Source organism: Lutra lutra, chromosome 9, assembly GCF_902655055.1.
Source record: "Lutra lutra chromosome 9, mLutLut1.2, whole genome shotgun sequence".
Lineage (NCBI taxonomy): Eukaryota > Metazoa > Chordata > Mammalia > Carnivora > Mustelidae > Lutra > Lutra lutra.
The window spans coordinates 73,943,396-73,964,639 of record NC_062286.1 but is presented as its reverse complement, the minus strand read 5'-3'; the positions used below and the strand labels follow the sequence as shown (position 1 = coordinate 73,964,639).

At 44.5% G+C, this 21,244-nt stretch overlaps 1 long non-coding RNA gene across 1 annotated transcript in view; it reads left to right on the top strand.

Moving 5' to 3' along the window:
- The window catches only part of LOC125109420 (uncharacterized), a 110,904-nt gene extending 91,771 nt beyond the window's left edge, over positions 1 to 19,133 (top strand). Inside the window, exon 6 of the long non-coding RNA XR_007130230.1 lies at positions 18,416 to 19,133. This is a non-coding gene — a long non-coding RNA (uncharacterized LOC125109420). The remainder of the gene's footprint in view (positions 1 to 18,415) is intronic.
- The last annotated feature ends 2,111 nt before the right edge of the window (positions 19,134 to 21,244 follow it).

Sequence of the window (21,244 nt, the reverse complement as noted above, 5' to 3'; positions counted from 1 at the left end):
GAGGTGGTTAGAATTTGGGTCTTAGATGCCATCCTATAGGAGAAGGGATGAGGAGAAAGGGCCTTTATGAAGAAACAAATGACTTTTAGGAAAGAAATGGACGCTCAGGAGAAGAGAGAGGAGATAGATGAGATCTATTTGTGACAATGCCTATTTAGGTGATTTCTTATGCCTGATTGCAAACTTCTGGAGGAGAGGATTTATGACAGTTGATTTTTAGGGGGAGGTTCTGCTTTTAGGCGGATAAGAGAAGCTCAGAAAACACACACAAGAAACTTATAATGACATATTCTAGATCCCTTCACAGTCATCTTCTTGGCTTTATATGGGTTCCAAATATGTATTTTAACACCAAGTACGCTTGGATTCCCTGCAATTCCAGCCTTCTAGGACTGCCCACCACCCCTCGCGTTGCCTAGTTATTATGGGCCCACCCCCGGCCCCCAACATGTCCCACACTCTGCTCCCACCTCCAGTCATCACAGCCCCAGGCTTCTCACCCTATCTTCATCCACCGGTAACCCACCTCAGTTGATGTCTGATGGTACGGCTGGGTGCCAGTATGCCCAGGAGAGAGAAACTGACATACTTTTCACTTACTCTCTCAAAAGAAAGGTAGTACCAATCCAGCAAAATTTCATGCATTGCTCAGCTTCCATTGAGACTGTCATTACACAGAAATCCTTCCCTCATTCCACCCCCTCCCTCTCTTTCTTCTTCCCCAGCTGGTTCAGGAGAGGGCACCGGGTTCTCCATCCTGCCCTGCATGACTCTGGGCATCCTCCTCATTTCTTCCCAGGCTTGCCCACTCACAGTCAGCTCTCCTAAGCATCTGTGCCAGCACCAGCATGATGCCTTCTGGGGTAGAGCAGCAAAGACCCAGCCTTGGGATCAAAGACAGTCTGTTAGGGAAATTAATCTGTCAAGTAACCGCTGCCTCTATTTTTTATTAAAACAAACTTGGTCGGGAGTGGGGAAGCTGTCCCTGGACAGCTCTCCCAGACAAGCATACTGTCTCCATCTTGTTTCTGAGATTCAAGTGTCTTCTTTTTGAGAAAAGGGGTAATTCCAGCTGAAGTTTTTTATCCTCAGCACCCCTGGTACCCAAAAGGTCTCAGCTGTACCATATCTGACCCTCCTCTCCGAGGAGAAGGCACGGTGGAAGGCCCAAGGGTTGGCCTCCTGCTGGCTGAGTCCTGAGCCACTCTGCACTCAGGAACTCGGAAGGCACAACCTTCTACCTAGATTTTGCTCAGGGCCTGGTAAACAGCAGGTGCTCATTAAAGAATGCAGGTGCACCTTAAAGATTGTCTTCCCACTCAGGTCTCTCAGCATCCACCTTTTACATGGTCCCCCCCCCCCAAATAAATGACCACTCTCTTTTATTCAGGAAAAAGTTTTCCTGAATATTTGTGGTGTCCCTAGCTGGGTCTAAAAATTTGACTAACAAAGACAAATTAAAAAAATTGTTTAATAGTAATTTCATGACATAGGAGACTTCATAAGGAAATGAAGACCCAAGGAAACAGACCTGAGTATTTTTCTGCTAGGTTTGAGGAAGAGTGGGCAGTCGTGGAAGAATCTAGTAGGTCAGAGAGAATGAGCTCAGTGTAGTAAACTGGGGGAAACTTAATGAGGCCTGTGTTAGGATTTTTCTTGGCATCTCTTTGTCTTCAGAGACAAGTATGTCCCTTTCCCCCAATATAAGGAAGCCACTCCTCACATGAGGATTTTATGACCCATTTCAGGGGAGAAAGGTGTCATTTTTGCCAACTCTTTCAGCTTAAAATATCAAATATGTCAAGGTGCTATATAGAACCCAAGCAATGGCTTCCATATATAGGAAACTTACAGTTTGAACACTTCAAATATATTTAGGTTATTGTATGTCTATTATACCTCAACAAAGCTGTTTTTTTTTTAAGATTTTATATAATTATTTGACAAGGAGAGTAAGAGAGCACAAGGAGGGGAAAGAGCAGAGGGAGAAGGAGACTCCCTGCTGAGTAGGGAGCCTGATGTGGGGCTCCATCCCAGGACCCTGGGATTACGACCCAAGCCGAAGGCAAACACCTAACCACCTGAGCCATCCAAGTGCCCCAAGAAAGCTGTTTTTAAAAAATAAGTGCCTGAACATTTATCTGCATTCATTAGCCACCTTTCAGAGAACTAACAACCTGGACTCTGCCCATTTAAATACTGTCCTATACTCCATCCCATTGTAGTTTTCCTGGTTTTCTCTATTAAATGTTTTTACTTTTATGGGTATAGTAGATGGTATACACTTTTATGTATATGGTATAAATTTTACTGGACATAATACAATTTGCCAATCTTTCTGAGAAAGTATGTTTTCAAAAAGCTAAAACCAGTGGCACCTGGGTGGCTTAGTTGTTGAGCATCTACCTTCAGCTCAGGTCATGATCACAGAGTCCTAGGATCGAGCCCCGAATTGGGCTTCCTGCTCAGTGGGGAGTCTGCTTTTCTCTCTCCCTCTGCCCCTTCCCTCCATGCTCTCTCTCTCTCTCTCTCTCTTGCTCTCTGCACTCTCTCTCAAATAAATAAAATCTAAAAAAAAAAAAAGGCAAAAACAAAATTGGAGAGAGTCAAGTCTTTAGAGTGGTGAAGATAAAGAATGTTTGTAAAAGTTTGCTAATTTAGATATGAAACTGGTTAATATCCTACATTCAGGGGCACCTCGTGGCTCAGTCAGTTAAGTGTCTCCCTTCAGCTCAAGTCATGATCTCAGGGTCCTGGGATCGAGCCCCACATTGGGCTTTATAAATCTTCACAATAATATAATATAGTAATAATATATGTTACAAAATATAATGTATTATATAATAAAATAATATTATAATATAATAATAATAATAAAGAAGGAGAAGAAAAAGAATATCCTGCATTCAGCTAGCATGATTCAGAAAGGAAAAATAGTAATGATTTGAAACATTTTTCTTTTTTTTTAAAAAAGATTTTATTTATTTATTTGACAGAGATCACAAGTAGGCAGAGAGGCAGGCAGAGAGAGAGGAGGAAACAGGCTCCCTGCGGAGCAGAGAGCCCAATGCGGGGCTCGATCCCAGGACCCTGGGATCATGACCTGAGCCGAAGGCAGAGGCTTTAACCCACTGAGCCACCCAGGCGCCCCTGTTATTTTGTTTTATTTTAAAATTTTACTGATCGGCCCCCAAACTTTGGAACTGCTGGCTCTGGGAAATCCTTTGGGTTTTTTTGTTTGTTTGGGTTTTTTGTTTTGTTTTTATACAACTGCTAATTTAAGAAAGATTAAAGTGTTTACAGAAGCATTTTCCACTCATTCAATACAAAAGTAGCTTTACTGTATCCCTTGGAAACAATGTCAGTTCTTACAACTTTGATAACCTACTTTTTGGGATAGAGAGAGATGAATGAGAAAATGAGGCTGCTTCTAGCAGCTGAGTCTTTTCAAGAAGCAGCCTTCTAATATCTTCATCTTGAATTGTGATTTCTGCCTTAAGTTTGTCCTGCTCAGGCAGCTCATGCTGGCTTGGACCCCGATTTAAGGGATTTAATGGCAAAATCCTACAGAAATAGGACCCCAGAGGCTGGTGATGGGCTAAGACATGGGGAGCAAGCAAGGAGAGGGTCCAGAAAGAAAGGTAGGGTTTAGGCCACTGTAATAATGCATAGGCCCGGGCTCACAATCCAGGACTGCTCAAGTAAGATCTTTAAGAGAGCAGGAGACAATTTTACTGAACCAGAAGCATGGAGCTTTCAAAGCAGCCAGTTGGGCTTAGAGAATTTAAAAGGAAAGCATTGCATTTAAGGACCTAGTGCTTCCTAGATAACTGAGGGTAGGGCAAAAAAAAAGGTAGCCCTTTCTCTGCCTCCACGTCATTATGGCCCCAAGTGAGTGGAGTGCTAATAGCATAACCTACTGGACTGATACTTTAACTCTCATAGGTGGTGCATCTGCATGTACCTGGGGCCTTCTGAGATGACCCTTCCAGCCATAAGAGTAGCTCATGATGCACTTTCAGACACTGTACCAGGCTAGTGGTGCTGTTATGACTGGGTAGGACAGTGGTGGCCTCTTCCTCTTCCTCTGCTGTCCCTGTATGGTAGCTGCTTCCCATCTGTGGCTGCTGAGCACTTGAAACATGGCTAGTCCAAGTAGAGAGGGTTTTGTTTTGTTTTGTTTTGTTTTTGGAAGAAGTCATTGAGTTTATTGGGGAAGCCCAAGGAGAGCTGAAGTTTCACTGATAACACACACGCACGTGCACACATACATGACACACACACATGCACACACACAGATATGCACATCCAAGGCATCGCTGCTCTAGAGGTTGACACTGTCTGCTGAGAGTCACAGATTTCAGAATCAGGTATGGAACTCAGGGGTTCTAAGGGGGCCCAGGCTGAAGGGATTCACATAGCGCTCCAGGTGCCCATGTGGCCCTCTCCTCCCCATGCTGGGTCTGGCCATTTGGGATTATCTATATTCTCATATGAGTCTGCATCTTCCTCAGGATTGGGACCAGGCTGTGCCTGAATGGAGCGGAGCTGGGGGCTACATACAAGCTCCTTCTCATATCCTCATAGGCCTAGGAGCCAAGAGAGGTGGGCTCCCTGCTGGTGTCCCAAGCTGACCCATGGGGGCTCAGGAAGTCTACTGGTTGGACCGGCTCTTCATCCTCATGGTCATAAAACTCAGCTGCCCTGGAGAAGGAGTCTGCGTTCTCAGGGTTCTCTGAGCCGCTACCATCCTGGGACAGTTGGTTCTGCTCACATTCTCGTAGAACTCACTGTCCGACTCCTCATACGCGCCCTCCTCCTCTTCTTCTGGGCCTGCCTGCGACTCTAGAACTTTATCAGACTGAGATGGCACCAGAGGAATTGACATAATAAATTTTACTATATAAAATTTACTTCCCTGGGGCGCCTGGGTGGCTCAGTGGGTTAAGCCTCTGCCTTCAGCTCAGGTCATGATCCCAGCGTCCTGGGATCGAGTCCCACATTGGGCTCCTTGATCAACAGGGAGCCTGCTTCTCCCTCTGCCTCTGCCTGCCACTCTATCTGCTTGTGCTCACTCTCGCGCTCTCTCTCTCTCTCGCTCTCTCTCTCTGACAAATAAATAAATAAAATCTTTTTAAAAAAAAATTTACTTCCCCAAATTTGTTATCCTGGAAGGTCAAAGTCCTTTGTCTTGCCACTCTACTACAAATTTATTGTCCTTTTGTTAAGAGGCTGAGTAAGTCCACTAACCACCCCCTTGAGTTACTCATCGCTGAGGTTTCTCCCACATGGTACGCATCACACGTTTTAGTAAACTGCTTGTTTTGTCTTGTTGATCTATCTTTTGCCAGTCTCATTTAGAAGGCCGCAGCCAATGAACCTGAGATGAACAGAGGAAAGAGAATATTTCCTCTCTGACATTGCTGACTTCTCATGGGACCAGGGCAAGTCCCTTCAGTCCCCTGGGTCCCACCTTCCCCACTTTCTGAATGACACAGCCTGAGTGAGATCCACATGAATGTCCCTTCCAACATAAGGGCTCTGTTTGCTTGAAGAGAGAAGGAGAGAACGGGGCTTTTATTATTACATTGTTTTTATTTTGTGATCCTGTGTCCTTCATTTAGAAGCACTACCACAGCAGGAGCAGCAAGCCTGACCCTCCAACCCTGGGCCAGAATTGTGACTTTCAGACGCTGTATCTCATCGAGAAAAAGTTGGTCCTGCCATGTGGTTGCCCACTTCATTCCTTCTCTCTCCATCAACATTAATTCAATCAACTTATATTGAGTGCCTAATATGTGCCAGGTACCGGGATACAAAGATGAGGACACTCTGGCATGCTTGTGCACTCATCCACCCATGGGATATGACCCATCCCACCAGCAGACAACTGTAATGCAAGGTGGATAATTTGGTGAAAGATCTCTTCCTGGGGCATGGGGCAGTAGAAACAATGCATGGGCTAAGGGTCTAAGAAGGTCTTCTGCAGGACTGCCGTGTCTTTTAGGGCAGGTGGGAGTCAGCCAGCTGAAGAGAAATGGGAGCTGGAAGGCATTCCAGGTGCCAGGATCAGCTTGAGCAAATACTCAGAAAGCCAGCACAGCTGGATATGGGACAAAATTACAGGTTGTTCAGTCATTAGAGCTTAAAATCCAGTGGAGGGAGAGGAAGCTGTAGAGGTGGGCAGGAGCCTCCACCCCAGGGCAGGCTAAGAATTCTTTAATATTTTTTTTTAAAGATTTTATTTATTTATTTGACAGAGAGAGATCACAAGTAGACAGAGAGGCAGGCAGAGAGAGAGAGAGAGAGAGAGAGGGAAGCAGGCTCCCCGCTGAGCGGAGAGCCCGATGCGGGGCTCGATCCCAGGACCCTGAGATCATGACCTGAGCCGAAGGCAGCGGCTTAACCCACTGAGCCACCCAGGCGCCCCCAGGCTAAGAATTCTTAAGGCATCCAGCTTTGCTTCTGGGTTCATTTTCCAGATTCCTTCCTTCCTCCTTCTTGGTTCAGTGAAGGTACTAATTCCTATTTGTAGCCTCTTTCACACTTCAACTTCTGTTGTCTCTCAGAACCTATCCCTATCCCTTTAAATCGTCATCTGTGATTCATTCACCTGTAGATTCCTGAACCCTAGGGGCTTTCCACAAGCCAGGAAATTAGGTCTAAGTGACTGGGAATAGTCCTATGGTATGGGATTTGGGATGCGAGTATCTGTTCTGGTGGTTTTATCCATCATTGCCTCATCTGGATTTGTAAGTTATTCCAGCAAACCCTGGCTGCTCTGCAGGAAATGTTCCAAATAATAATTATTTCTGCAGGAATTACCTTTTAAAAATATATGTGCTTCGGGGTGCCTGGGTGGCTCAGTGGGTTAAGCCTCTGCCTTCGGCTCAGGTCATGATCCCAGCGTCCTGGGATCGAGCCCCACATCAGGCTCTCTGCTCAGCGGGGAGTCTGCTTCCCCCTCTCTCTCTGCCTGCCTCTCTGCCTACTTGTGATCTCTCTCTGTCAAATAAATAAATAAAATCTTTAAAAAAAAAAAAGAAAAAATAAATAAAAATATATGTGCTTCTTAAAAAGATTGGTTATTGGGGCACCTGGATGGCTCAGTCGGTTAAGCATCTGACTCTTGGTTTCAGCTCAGGTCATGATTTCCAGGTCATAAGAACCCTTCATTGGTTCCATGCTGGGCGTGGAGCCTGCTTAGGATTCTCCCTCTCCCTCTACCCCTTCTCTCCACCCACTCTCTCTCTCTCTCTCTCAAAAAAGTTAAAAAAATAAACAGGTTGGTTATTGTGCAAATAATTTTGACTGCCTTTTGCAGCTAGTTTTCTCCCCCAGCAGGACATATGTATAATTTTAGGTAGAAGTAGAAAGGGAAAAAAATTATTATTATTTAAAGATTTTACTTCTTTATTTCACAGAGAGAGAGAAAGAGAGAGAGAGAGACCACGTACACACAAGCAGGGGGAGTAGCAGGCAGAGGGAGAGGGAGAAGTAGATGCCCGCTGAGCAGGGAGCCCAAAGCGAGACTCAATTCCAGGACCCTGGGATCATGACCCAAGCTGAAGGTAGACACTTAACCAACTGAGCCACCTGGGTACCCAATAATCATCATTATTATTTAATATTTTTATTTGTTTGTTTATTTTTTAAGTAGACTGTATGCCCAGCATGGAACCCAGTGAGGGGCTTGAACTCATGACCCTTAGATCAAGAGTTGGTTGCTTAATGGACTGAGCCACCCAGGCACCCCAAAAAAGGTACTATGATTCTGTAATTGTAAGTCTAGTTTTAATAATAGACCTACTTCAGAGAATTTCAGTCTCCTTACAGCATGCTCTGGGCACAAAGAGTAAACACACTGGATTCTAGCAGGATTCAGGCTGTATATTTACAGGATTCTGGTGGGTGATTGACTCAAGACTGAGACATATTCCCCACTTTGGAAAAGTAGAGCTATGGACAGATCTGCTAATATGAAAAGTGTACAGACAGATGGGGCACAACAAGCATAATCATTCAGACACTATTAGTCCATGATGATTCCATTTTCTATGGCAACTCAGCTTCCTTCTGGGGTTGCCCTCCCCTGAAAGCCTATTGTGCCCACAACCACAGCCAAGGTTTCACTATGGCCAGAAACCACAACACCATCAACACTCATGGAAACTGGCTAGTGGTTTTCTCCACTTTTGTGGTTTCTCATGACCAGCCAAGGGACAGACCAAACAACCATCCTCAGTGCCCATAAGTTAACCTTCAATTTTCTTGTTCTTTTGTCATTATTATTACTTTTTCCCAGGAGGAAAGGAAAAGGACCTACCTATTAATACTTAATTGTGTCCTCCTCCTAAATACTTTACAAGGTAATTAAGGTTCAGTGAGGTCATAAGAGTGGACCCCAATCCATAAAGCTTGTGTCCTTATAAGAAGAGGAAGAAATAGGGGCACCTGGGTGGCTCAGTCTTGGGTATCTGCCTTCAGCTCAAGTTATGATCCCAGGGTCCAGGGATCAAGTCCCTCATCAGGCTCCCTGCTTGGCAGGAAGCCTATTTCTCCCTATCCCACTCCCCCTACTTGTATTCCCTCTCTTGCTGTGTCTCTCTCTGTCAAATTAAAAAAAAAAAAACAACAACAAAAAACTTTAAAAAAAGAAGAGGAAGAAATAGCAGAGTGCTCTCTCTCTCTACCAGGTGAGAACACAGCAAGATGGCTGCCATCTGCAAGACAGAGAGAGAGCCCTCACCAGGAACTGAATCAGCCAGCACATTGATCTTGGACTTCCTAGCCTCTAGAACTGTGAAAAAAGTAATTTCTTCTGTTTAAGCCTTTCAATTACAGCAGCCTGAGTAGACTAATGCAAGGCCATGCATTCATTCCTTGCCCATCTATTGCATATTTTTTATGAGACTTTATCAGGGCTAGCCTTGCAGTTGACAGATATGGGTTTAGTCTTATAGGGGAGGGAAAATCTTTTTCCCTACACTTCTAGGTTCTATGGCTGGAGCCCTAGAAATCAAACTGACAAAGGACAGTTTGACAAGAAAAAAAAAAGGGGGGAGGTGCCTGCGTGGCTCAGTGGGTTAAAGCTTCTGCCTTCAGCTCAGGTCATGATCCCAGGGTCCTTGGATTGAGCCCCGCATCAGGCTCCCTACTTGGCAGGGAGCCTGCTTCCCCCTCTCTCTTCCTGCCTACTTGTGGTCTCTGTCAAATAAATAAATAAAATCTTTAAAAAAAAAGGCAAGAAAAAAAACCAATTTATTAAGTCATATAGAATGCATATACATGGGCAAAACTCAGTGATGAGTAACTTGAAGGTTAGAACCTGGGGCTTATATACCATCTTAACTAAGAAAAATGAATGTGTAGAGAAGTGACAGCAAAAAATGGGAGGTAGGATTTTAGAGGTGGCAAACTATGGGAAGATAAATATATGAAAAGAAGCTAATAGAAGATAAGAGGTTTTCTTTTTTTTAAAGAAATGCCTTTAAAAAAAATTTATTTATTCATTTGAGAAAGAGAGAGAACATGAATAGTGGAGAGAGGGAGAAGCAGGCTCCCGTTGAAGAGGGAGCCCTATGTGAGGCTCAATCCCAGGACCCTGGGATCATGACCTGGGCCAAAGGCAGGTGCTTAACCAACTGAGCGACGGAGGTGCCCCAAGAGGTTTTTGTTTTAAGTTATTTTAGGGACGCCCGGATGGCTCAGTCAGTTGAGCAGTGGACTCTTGCTTTTGGCTCAGGTCCTGATCTCAGGGTCACAAGATTGAGCCCCCTGTTGGGCATGGAGCCTGCTTGAGATTATCTCACCATCTCCCTCTGCCCCTCCCCACAATCCCTCCCCTCAGACCTGTGTGCGCTGGCCCTCAGGGGTTCTTACTCTCAAAAACAAAGTTATCTTAGAAAGATTTGTTATTTAGCTTCCTCTTGATGCTTTGGATGCCTTGGGCTGTTAAGAAACTAGGTTGTCTCTGGTGACCAAGAATCTCAGAATTGTCCTCCTCTTCCTTGTGTGGAAGAGGGGAGGCACTTTTAAGAATGGAAATTAATATCCTGCCTTCAACTAGCTAGGCGGAGGGCAGACAGCTTTTTTTTTTTTTCCTGCATCTGTTGTTTCTTAATTGCCTTCAGCTCAAAATAATCCGTATGCCAAAGTGACATATTTTGGGTTGGCACATTCTGGTTTCCTTTACTTCACTCACCAGCTAAGTGACCTTCACCAGTTTACCTGGCCTTTCTCAGCCTAGAGAGGCTTATAAAATGGGTTCAATGAGAGTATTTTCTTCTTCACAGGACTGTGAGGGGGATTAAATGAAATATTGCCTTAAATTCTGACATAGTTTGTTATTTTGAGGGGAAGGTTGGTGCTGGAGTTAAGAACATGGACTTTGAGGCCACATTGCCTGGGCTTAATCTCAGCTCTGTTGCTGTGTGACCTTGTGCAGATACTTACCCGTCTGGGCCTTAATTTCTTCATCTGTAAAATAGGTGATATAATTCATAGGGTTTTGAGTTACAAAACAAATAAACTTATGTAAAGCACTTCCAGCAGGATCTGACATACAGGAAGTTTTACGTAAGTTGTAGCTGTTCCCATGACCCTGGGCTTGGAGAAGAGGGAGTAAAACAGCAGCAGTAGCAGCTTTACAGACCCTTTCTGGCTGAGGTCAGTGGAGTGGACAAGGCCCATCTCTGTGAGGAGTGTTCACACGTGCTGTGCTCTTTAGGTGTGACCTTGAACAGCCCCTATATCTCCCTGGGTCTCATTTCTTCCTCTGTAAAGTGTGGTAGCTGGAAGACAGGACCTCAGAGCTGGGCTCTTGTATTCACGATTGGGACAGAAGGAGAGGCAGGGACTAAAATGACAAAGCAGAAATCCAGAATGACCTTTTGGAGCACCTTAGAGGTGGACCGGTGAGCAGGACTACTGTGGCCTGGTGACAGCCACCCACTCAAACTGCTGGGGGAGCTTGGGTGCTCGGGTGAGGGACATGATTTCTGCATCGGATCGGAAGGGATGAGCGGCCCATCCTCACCACCACCTTCACACCCCAGACTCCTTGCCAGCATGTAGCATTGACAACTCCTCTTCCTTGCCTTAACAGTCTAGTTTACTGCAGAAGTGTTAAATATTCATGCGGAGAAAGGCCTGGGAAGCTTCAGCAAATGCTTCCCAGGGGTTTATTTGTGTCAGAGGCTGGAATTTAGGGGAAAATGAACTGCTGCCTCCTCCTGGGAAGCGATTCAGGGAGGAGCAGGCCCCAACTGGCAGGAGGACATGGCGATGCCTGAGAGTCCACCGAGCCCTGGTTCCCCAAAGGGGGCACTAGGGAACAGTTGACCCTGGGCCACGGGGAGGGGCTGGGCCCCGGGGAGAAGGGTCTTTGGAGACCACATTTCCATGGTGACCTAGAGGATCCAGGGGATAAGTGGGAGGTGGCAGCCTCTGAGGACATAAACCTACCAGCTGAACCAGATGAGGATTAAGTAATATATTAAATTGGGGGGACACATCTTTGCTGGTGGTCCCCCTGGAGAAGGGTCTTGGGCCAGGTCTTGGTAGGAGCAATCCTATGGAACAGAATTCATTTCATTGATTTTACAGTATGGCATGTGCAGAGCCAATTGCGGGGTACGCAACCAAAAATGAAATGCAGCCTGTGTTGGCCTCAGTTAGGTTGAAAACACAGTCCTGGACAAATAAAATACAACTTAGCACCGTGTTGAAAGACAACACACCACACCAAACTAAACGTGCGGTGAGAGAAGACTGAAGAAATAACCCTTGGTGTATCCACACAAAGGAACACCAAACAACTGTTGAAAAGAATGAGGCCTTTCTTGGAGCACCTGGGTGGCTCAATCAGTGAAGCATGCAACTCTAGATTTCAGCTTGGGTCATGACCTCAGCGTTATGAAGCTGAGCCCTCTGGATTCCGTGCTGGGCATGGAGCCTGCTTGGGATTCTCTCTTTCTCCTTCTGCTCTTCATCCCTCTCTCCCTCTGCTGTTCATCTCCCCCCAACAAAATGAAGCCTTTCTTCGTGTACTGATCTGCGAAGAAGTACAAGACACATGAGGTGGAAAAGGCACTGGAAGCAACAGTCCATAGAGCAAGGTGCCATTACATAAAAACAAAAAAGATACACATGTGGTATGTGTATATATGTGCACATACTTGCCTATGTATTTATTTCTTGGAAAAAGATGCAAGAAAATTAAAATGGTTCTCTCTTGGGTGGCACTGGATCAATGAGGAAAAAGAACTATAACTTCTCACTTGCACTCCTTTTCATTTCTTTTTTTTTTCTTAAGATTTTATTTATTTATTTGACAGAGGGGAGACAGAGATAGATCACGAGCAGGGCGGAGGGGTAGAGGGAGAAGCATACTCCCCACTGAAGAGGGATCCTGACACAGGACTCAATACCAGGACCCCAGGATCATCGCCTGAGTCAAAGGCAGCTGCCTAACTGACTGAGCCACCCAGACACCCCCCTTTCTCATTTCTTGAATGTTTCGGTCATAAATATTGTCCTCACCCATTTGGGCTACTTTAATAGAATTCCATAGACTGGGTAGCTTATACACAACAGAAATTTATTCTCACCGTTCTAGAGGTTGGGAAGTACTAGGTCAAGACACCAGCAGATTTGGTATCTGGTGAGAGTCTGCTTCCTGGTTCATAGAAGACTGTCTTCTTGCTGTGACCTTGCATGGCTGAAGGGACAAGAAAGTCCTCTGGGATGTCATAAGGGCATTAATTGGGGAAGTGAGGGGGATGGTGTAACTGGGTGATGGGCATTAAAGAGGGCACATGAGGGGCACCTGGGTGGCTCAGTGGGTTAAACTCTGCCTTTGGCTCAGGGCATGATCCCAGGGTCCTGGGATCGAGCCCCGCATTGGGCTCTCTGCTCAGCAGGGAACCTGCTTCCTCCTCTCTCTCTGCCTGCCTCTCTGCCTACTTGTGAGCTCTCTCTCTCTGTCAAATAAATAAATAAAAATCTTTAAAAAATAATAAAATAAAAATAAAGAGGGCACATGATATAATGAGCACTGGGTTTTGTAGGCAACTGATAAATTACTGAACTCTACATCTGAAATTAATGATATACCATATGTTAAGTAATTGAATTTAAATAAAATAAGGTAAAAAGAAAAAAAAGAAAAAATATAAGGACGTTAATCCCATTTGCAGGCTCTACCCTTTGGTGTAACCATTTCTTGAAGGCCTTACCATTTAATATCATCACCTTTGCAATTAAAATTTCAACATATGAATTTTGGGGGACACAAACATTCAGTCCATATCACATATATTAATAATTGTAAAATTGTTTAAAAGATTAAAATAACATGATAAACACAATCACAGAAATGTACACAGAACACATTTTGGGGGTATAAAAGCAGGAGGTAGGGGAAGTCAGAGTCTCTAGAAGGATTTACATATGAAATTGAAGGCGTTGGATGGAAATTAAGTTGGGGAAAGTTTGTCTTTTTTTTTTCTATGATATTGAAGAAATTGGGAAGGCAGTGACATTTGGAGAAGTCAGGAGGGGAATGGAATAGGTAACTAACTTCATCAGGTGAAAGGTTGTTGAAGGTCCCAAAGGCACAACTAAGCCAGAGCACAAATATTTGTAGGAGCATCAGGATGCTGGTTATAGTCCAGGCAAGGAATGCTAGGGCTTCCTATTTTAATCTCTGTAATAACCCTTTGAGATAGGTAGTATCATTTTTGTGTATAGATGAGGAAACTGAGGCATGAAGAAGTTAAGTGACCTCCTGGTAGGTGGTGAAATTGGAACTCAGATCAAACCTGACAGCAGAGCCTATGCTGTTGCCACAGACCTCTGTGGATGTGCACTGGAACCCCTTGTCTGGCCATATGGATGCACAGATCCCCAGTAAACACTGATCCAGTCTTGACTCCACCACAAGCACTATGTCTTCAGGCAAAAGTTCTTTTGCACAGAGCATTCTTCCTAATATCTCTGCTGATACTTGCACTGCTTTTCTTTCCCTTCACTGAACTTAATTCTATCCTCTACTGCAGCCGCCCTCCAATATGAAAAGATAACCATTGCAACCCACCTTCATCTTCTCCAGAACAAACATCTCTACTTCTTGCAACTCTTTGATACGACATGATTTTTTTTAATTGTATTTATTTATTTGACAGAGGGAGAGAGATCACAAGTAGGCAGAGAGGCAGGCAGAGGGAGAAACAGGCTTCCTGCTGAGCAGGAAGCCCAATGCAGAGCTCAATCCCAGGACCCTGAGACCATGACCTGAGCCGAAAGCAGAGGCTTAACCCACTGAGCCACCCAGGCGACCCTGATATGACATGATTTTATCATCCTGGTCTCATATTCAGTGTTCAGCATACAACAAAGAAATTACTACATGTTCAAAGAAGGAAATGTGGACTGTAATACAAAGGAAAATCAGTCAATAGAAATAGACCTCAAGGGCACTTCAGTGGCTCAGTGGGTTAAAGCCTCTGCCTTCGGCTCAGGTCATGATCCCAGGGTCCTGGGATGGAGCCCCACATCGGGCTCTCTGCTCAGTGGGGAGCCTCCTCCCCTCCCCCTGTTGCCTGCCTCTCTGCCTACTTGTGATCTCTGTCAAATAAATAGATAAAATCTTTTTTAAAAAATAGACCACGAGGTGACAGAGATGATGAAATTAGCAGATATACCAGTCAAGGGTGTGATCAGGAAACAGAAACCAGTAATTTGAACAGGGAATATTTAATGTAAATAATTATTAACTATAACAGGAGAGAAACCATAAAGGTAAAAGGCAGGGGTGGAGGGGCATTCTAAGGAGTAAACTAGTGCTGAAGAAGAAGAACTAAAGAAGAAACAACTTGAGTTGGGGGTCCCTTCCCAAAATCAAGATTCAGATCTAATTTCAATCTACCTAAAGGTAGAAAAATTCTCTGGGGTACCCAGGTCGGAGCTGGTCCACAGTGGATGGGGGAATAGGAAATACTTGCCTCCAGGGCTCAAGTGGATCAAAGCTGGTGTGTGGGAATCCAGAGGGAGTCAAGGCATTAGGAACCAACTTAGCAGCAGGGCAGAGTCAGGCCTGGATTGCATGGTGTCCAGGTCAGGAAGACCATGGGAAGCAACCACCTGGGATCCAGGTGCCAAGGCTAGTAGATGGGTGCATGGAGGGAGTCAAGATGTAGGGAAGCCACTTGCTGACAGGGTAGCCTAAGGCTTGGTATTCATGCTGTGGACATCAGGAATACTATAGTGAGGTAGTTCATGGACCAGAGCCAGGCCTGCAAGTTTGCTAAGGGAACCATGTGCTTTGGACATGAGGAGGGCAATCATACAACAATAGCAAATAAACAAAACAGAAGCAGTGGAACTAAGAGAAGCTCCTTCCTCCTAATAAATCCTTCCAGCTTCCTCTACTTGCAAAAACTAATGTTGTAATTACTCCCAAAGAGATATACTTTAAAGGTCTGGTTCATTATTATAGCAGAGTTCATTAAAGGTTGATTTAGCACTAAAAGGCAATAAATTGATAATTCACACAGCAACCAAGGACTTTAAAATAGCTATTATTAATATGTTTAAAGATGTAAAGGAAAAGACAAATATAATGAATAAACAAATAGGAAATCTTAGCAGAGACATGGAAACTTTTTTTTTAAGAGTTTATTTTTAAAGAGTCTCCACACCCAACATGGGGCTCAAACTTACAATCCTGAGATCAAGAGTCATATGCTCTACTAACTGAGCCAGCCAGGTGCCCCTGAAATGGAAACTCTTTTTAAAAAGCCAAATAGAATTACATTCACTTCAAGATGGGAAGCAGACAACTGATTTTTGACAAAGGATTCAGAGTAATTCAAAAGGAAAGGAAACATTTTCAACAAAAAGCACCATAACAACTGGATAAACATATAGGGGGGAAATTAACTTACCATTGGACTTAAAAAATTAATTTGAGTTGGTTTATGGACCTATAGGGAAAAGCTTAAAATGTAAAGTATCTAGAAGAAAATCTGTATGCTCTTGGGCTACCCAAAAATTTCTTAGGTAGGACTCAGCAGTAACTATAAAGATTGATAAATTGGACTTTCACCACAATTAAAACCTTCTGTTCATCAAAATATATTATTAAGAACATGAAAAAGGAAGTCATGGGTGAGGTTATGTCTGTGTCTACTGTATATTTGTAACTCATATTCTGAGGAAAGATGCATCCAGATTCTGTAAAGAATTCAGACATTCAGTTTAAAGAAACACAAGAAATAATGAAAAGACTTGAACAGACATTTCACAATGGAAGATATTCAGATGGCCAATAAGCACATGAAAAGATATACAGTACCATTAGTCATCAGAGAAGGACAAAACCACAATGACATATATCATTCTCAGCCACTAGAATGACTAAAATGTAAAAGACTGACGATAAGAAGTGTTAGCAGAGATGTAGAGCAACTGTAATGTTCATAACTGCTCATGGGAACCAACCACCATGGAAATGGTTTGGCAATTTCTTATAAAGTTAAATATATACCTGCTCTATGAACCAGCAATGCCACTTCTAGACATTTACCCAAGATAAATGAAATTACCTGTGGCCAAATGTTCACAGCTACCATACTGCTACTAGCCAAAACCTGGGAACAACCCAACTGTCCTTCAACAGATCAATGGACAAACAGATTATGGTGTATCCATAGGATGGAATGGTACTCAACATTAAAAAGGAACAAAATGCACCTGAAACTAATATAACATTGTGTATCAACTATACTTGAATAAGAAAAATTTTTTTAGGGAACAAAATGTTAATACCTAAAACAATATGGATACATCTCAGAACCAGTATGGTGAGTGACAGAAGCTAGAGATAAGAGAGCATATTGTATGAAACTATCAAATGTGCCTGTTGTTCATAAATTATACTTGAATAAACCTGATTTTAGAAGAAGGCCTATCGAGCATCTACTAGATGCCGGCTTTGTAAACTGTGAAGAAAGAATAAACAAAGGAAATAGTTGAAAATATACAAGGAAAGGAACCCTGGGGAAATGAGAAGAAAGAAGACCCAGAGCCCAGATGGAGGAGTTAGGCATGGTCAGCCCAGAAGTCACAGAGACAGAAGAGGGAGGATGATGAAGAGAGAGCTGGAATGATTGTCAGGCCATGCCTTGGACCCAGGTGAGCCTGATGACCTCAGATCTGTGAGCTCTGTAAGCCTGAGATTTTTCCATCATTGCTCTATAACCCGGAGGAAGGGACAAGGAGAGGTAGCACGGAAGGAAAAAGTGGTTAGAGTTGAAGGCATTGACAAGTAGTTGAAATGATACATTGGAAGGAAGTGAAACCAGGAGGGGAGAAGATAGAGGAAACGGAAGTAGAGGGGGAGGTGCAGGGGGAACAAGGGAGAGCCTTGAGGGGCGAGGAGCCTGTGGTCAGGCCAGATGGGGAGCTGCAGGTGGCCGATCTGCTCCTCTTTCCCTTACACAGTACTTAAGCTTTCTTTGGCACTGTTCTTCGTTTCAATGATTGCCGTAGGTCTTTGAAAGCCTATTGTGTAGTAATCCAAACTGTCTTGTAAAAGGAAGTCTGTGTAGGTTGTCTCCACCTAGTAGAAGGTGAATTCTCATGAGACTGTTCAGGCAGCATTCTAATCTGCCCACCTCGGCAGTGCACTTGACACTTCCTTTTTTTTTTTTCCCCTTTTTCTCTTTAGGGGTGTGGAGCATGCTTGTGAGGGGGTGAAGGGACAGAGGGAGAGGGAGAGAGAGAATCTCAAGCAGGCTCCATGCTCAGGGCAGAGTTGGATGTAAGGCTTAATCTCAGGACCCTGAGATCATGACCTTAGCCAAAATTAAGAGTCAGATGCTTAAGTGACCGAGCCACCCAGGCACCCCTGACACTCCAGTTTTGGATGCAAAAAGTTCTCATACCCTTTAGCCAGCAATTTCACTTCTATGAATCTACTCTTACTGGAGCATTTTATCCGTACGTGCAACAACTTCTGTATAACACTGCTCCTTTTCAGCCATTTGCAGCAGTAAGAGAAATAAGTTCACCAGGAGGCTGGTTGAATAAATAAGGGCTCTTCCATGGAATGAAATACCATTGTATCCATGAGAAGAACAGGAGAATTTTTTAAGTACTGATATGAATCGTCTCAAACGTGTATTGTTTAGCGTGAAAATGGAAATAGGGGACCAAACAATGTGTATGGCCTTTCATCATCTCTGTAAAAATAAAAACACGCACTGCACTCGTGGGACAGGTGTGCAGGTTAGAGATGGGAGGAAGACTTATTTTTCCCCAGAGACCCTTGTATGTCCTTTTTATCTTTATGATTTTGTGTCATTTTACCCTTCAAATTTTGTGAAAACGCTCATCTGTTAACCGTCTGTAGGACAGGGGGAGACTTCAATCTAAGGAATGAAGCCCGACTGTTGGTATATTAGGACTTGAGCCTTCCGGGATCCCTCTGTGGTCACCGCACTGCCAATCTTTCAAGTACCTCCCGGAGCTAATGGAAGACATGTCCCAGCTTGAAACAGCTGCACTTCAGATAATCGGCCTCTGGATATGGTACCCACAGCTTCTCTCTGTACAGACACCTCCCCTCGCCATTACCCAGCTACCTAACACCAGGACACAGCTAAGGATCAGAATTTTTTTTAATTGTCTCTGCAGTGTTATCATAGATGTCGCTGAAGCTTGTGAGTTTCTTCCATCCTCACTCCGAGCCCGTTTTTCCTTTGTGGGACTCACTTCGCCCTGCAGAGGTCGGGTGGAGATTTATTTTAAACTGAAGACATTTGAGATGCAGCAGATGCCGAAAGAAGCCTTTTGGGGGCTCCTCTTATCTGACCTACAGACAGAACCATTTGGAGAGTGAAGTTGTCATAAATCCCCTTCCCAGGAAGCAGACCAGTCCCTCGGACCAGAAGAGAAATTGCACAAACACTGTTGCAGTCATCCTACCTTCCATTTGTTTCCCTCAAAGTCCATTTGTCTTCCCTATAAAAGGCCCATTTGTTCTTCCCATAGAACTCCTTCCCCTTGTTAAGTTAGTATATAAACCCCTATTTCTAGCTTTTCCGTGAGCCTGTTCATCTGAATGCTCCCACATGTGAATAAAACTTGTTTTCTTTCCTCCTGTTAATCTTCTATTGTCAGTGAATTTGCAGGCCCCTGACGCCTGGACCTAAGTTGACACAGGAAATGGTTTTTTTTCCCTTGCCAGTTTTGAGCCACGCTTGGCTAACAGGTTTCCAAGCCCATAGGAGAAAAGAGGTAGCAAATGATGAAGGGACAGGATTATTTCAGGCAATAGCCTTCCTTCATCCTCCCAGAGTGACAGATGACAGCCTAACCACTGAGGAGGGACAGAAACATCTATTTTAGAAAAAACAGAGAACAATATAACCAACTCACGCAAGTCCAGGTTGTTCACCACCGGCCACACCAGCTCAGGTGTCAAGAAGGCATTGGAAATCTTCACAAAGCCCAGTCGCTGGTGTCTGTAATCAAGGCCCATCATTTAGAACAAAGGGCTACATTCTCCTCAGGCTCAGGGGCTCTTTGATGGAGAAGACAGACACCAGACACTGCACTTCAGGAATATATAGACTCTGTAAACTGTCTGAGGCTTAAAGGGGTAAGCTCCAGGATGCCTGGGTGGCTCAGTCGTTAAGCATCTGCCTTCAACTTGGGACATGATCTCGGGGTCCTGGGATCGAGTCCCGCATCGGGCTCCCTGCTCAGCAGAGAGCTTGCTCCTCGCTCTCCCTCTGCCTCCTGCTTCCCCTAATTCTGCACCCCCTCTCTCGCTTTCTGTCAAATAAATAAATGAAATCTTAAAAAGCAAGGGTAGGGGCGCCTGGGTGGCTCAGTGGGTTAAAGTCTCTGCCTTCGGCTCAGGTCATGATCCCAAGGTCCTGGGATAGAGCCCTGCATCGGGCTCTCTGCTCAGTGGGGAGCCTGCTTTCCCCCACCCGCCACCTGCCTCTCTGCCTACTTGTGATCTGTCTGTCAAATAAATAAATAAAATCTTAAAAAAAAAAAAAAAAAAGCAAGGGGTAATCTCCATTGCCTAGAAATCTTGGCTTCTACAGAATGACTCCTTGCCCCCAAGTTTCACTTCAGATAAAAGCAGGGGATAAGGTAAAGGGAGGAATGTTTGGACAATTATAAGATCACAGAATTCAACCAAGTAGACAAAGGAAGTTCAGCAGCAACTTGCCCCTGTGAAGCGCTTGAATGAGCCCCTCAGGGGTGTTGTCTGTCCTGCCCCAGTGGCAGAAGGACTCAAAGACAAGGTCCAAATTCTTGCTCTGCAAAAACCTCTAGATACACACAGTCACCTAACTCTCTGTGCCTCTGTTTTACCTTCTGTACCGTGGGAATAACAACTTTTGTGTTACCGAATCATAGTGATGGTTTAAATCAACTCAACTCATTTTAACAAACATCTGCTGGTCATCTATATGCCCTGCATGGTACAAGGTAGGCCCTGCAGAGAACAGAAAAATGGGAAAAAAAAAAAAAAAAACCCACAGTCTTTTATTTATTTATTTATTTGACAGAGAGAGCAAGAGAACACAGGCAGGCAGAGGGAGAAGCAGGCTAGGCTCCCCACCGAGCAGGGAGCCTGACGCAAGGCTCTATCCCAGGACCTTGGGATCCTGACCAGAGCTGAAGGCAGCCACTTAACTGACTGAGCCACCCAGGCGCCCCTAAAACACTGTCTTTAACCTCAAAGGGCTCATCATCTGGCAGGACCAAATTAATAGACCGTGTGAAATAGTAGAAAATACATATTGCCCTCTGCCCCTGGTGTCTGGCACAGAGCTTCTGAACCCCCAATCATTTCCTGGGTGACAGGAGTGAATTTTGTTATAATAAAGTGACTCCGGGTGGGCTCCTGGATGGAAAGACCAAGCCGTGATTAGAAGCTTGGAACTCCCAGCCTCGTCTGCACCCCCTGTTCTCTTGAGAAGGGAATGGGACTGAAAGTAGAATTGAGGATTGATCATGCCTGTGTAATGAAGCTTCCATCAAAATCCCAGTAGCTTGGGGTTCAGAGAGCTTCTGGGTTGGTGAACATGTGGGGAACTGGGGAGAGTGGCCCTTGAGGTAGCCAGGAAGTTCCACGCCCTTTCTGTCTCTCCCGTCTGGCTGTTCCTGAGTTCTGTCATCATAAACTGGTAACCTAGTAAGTAAAGTGTTTCTCTAA